The sequence below is a fragment of the Camponotus floridanus genome, unplaced genomic scaffold (assembly GCF_003227725.1).
Source record: "Camponotus floridanus strain SB8 unplaced genomic scaffold, Cflo_v7.5 scaffold393, whole genome shotgun sequence".
Taxonomy (NCBI): domain Eukaryota; kingdom Metazoa; phylum Arthropoda; class Insecta; order Hymenoptera; family Formicidae; genus Camponotus; species Camponotus floridanus.
Genome location: NW_020229540.1, coordinates 1,759 through 3,516, shown reverse-complemented (window position 1 = coordinate 3,516; position 1,758 = coordinate 1,759).

Here is a 1,758-nt window from a genome sequence, read left to right as displayed (position 1 = left end):
GAGCTATCGAGATTTCGGGCCGTCACGATCGGCCCTTCGATTTTCTTTGCGATTAATTAGCGTTTCGCGGCGGCGCGGATATTCGCGCCTGGCGCCCAGAAATTCCTGTTTTTTTTTTTTTGATGCGACCGCCGAGTCGACGGAGGGTGATTATGCCGAAGGTGTGCCGTGGATCAACACCATCGGTCCTCTTAATAACTTCCCCGTTCAGAAAAAAAAAGAAATTTCACGGTCACAGTACATAAATAATCTTTTTCTGCGTAATCATAACTTGCATGAATAGATTACTTGGAAGAATAAGGTTTAGATGTTGCATGGAAGTAGGAAAAGAGTAACATCATATTTGTAAAATTGGAAATATATTTGAAGTTTTGGGAGGATGGTCTATATATGTTGATGCTGCCTTATAAAATAATATATATTACGATACGCAACAAACTTGTATTAAACTTTTATGACGATTATATTTTATTATTTACTCATTACATATTTTATATATACATATATACATATATCTGTTTAAGTTTCCGAATTTTAACTTCTTTTTTTTCTCTTTAAACCTAGTAATGGCTAAATTTCACTTAAATTTCATTTTGTTTAAGATAGAAATCTAATACAATGACAGAATTGCAGCATGTTTTATTTTAATGAAATCTGAATTCTAAAATTTTCTTTGATTCTTCATACGTGAAACAAAATTTATAATAAATAATAATGCAATAATAATGAATCTATAATAGTAAATATGTAATGATAAAAACTAAATTAAATCAATAATTTTGACGTAAAATATAGTAACATACCGGATGGCAATTAATAAATGATTTAGTAGTACAAAAGTGTAGTTGGCCCAGAAGTGCTAAAAATGCATATATATTTTTTGCAGAAAATATAAATAAATTTTACAAAAAGATGTAAAATCCTTCCAAAAAAACCTTACAAAGGTAAAAAAAATATGCCAAGTACATAAAAAATATTCCACCTTGTATGCAATAAAACGTTTAATAAAAAAATACCTTATAATAAATAATTTATAAAAATTTTCCCTCAAAAAATATATATAATTTTCCTAAAAAAAATCAAAACTAAATATGAAATCAATGATTTAATTAGCCAAGTACATTGAAGCAATTGATAAGGATTTTTAATTTGAAATATTTGTCAAATTCAATCTTGCATTTATATATTAGATTCTCGACAAAATAAAAATGAATTTCAAAATAAGTTCCAAGTAAATTTGGAACTAAAAAAATTAAGACCAAAATAACTTACAAAAACTTGGCATGCTCCGGGTCGTATTATAACATATTTCTATAATTGAAATTAATTACAGGTATATAATTCGCAAACTTTGTAAAATTATATGTATTATAATGTGACCCGAGCACGCCAAGTTTTTGTAAGTTGTTTTGGTCTTAATTTTTTTAGTTCTAAATTTACTTGGAACTTATTTGAATTTCATTTTTATTTTGTCGAGAATCTAATATATAAATGCAAGATTGAATTTGTGACAAATATTTCAAATTAGAAATCCCTATCAATTGCTTCAATGTACTTGGCTAATTAATCATTGATTTCATATTTAATTTTGATTTTTTTTAGGAAAATAATATATATTTTTTGAGGGAAAATTTTTATAAATTATTTATTATAAGGGTATTTTTTATTAAACGTTTTGTTGCATACAAGGTGGAATATTTTTTATGTACTTGGCGTATTTTTTTTACCTTTGTAATATATTTGTCCACAACTAAATAC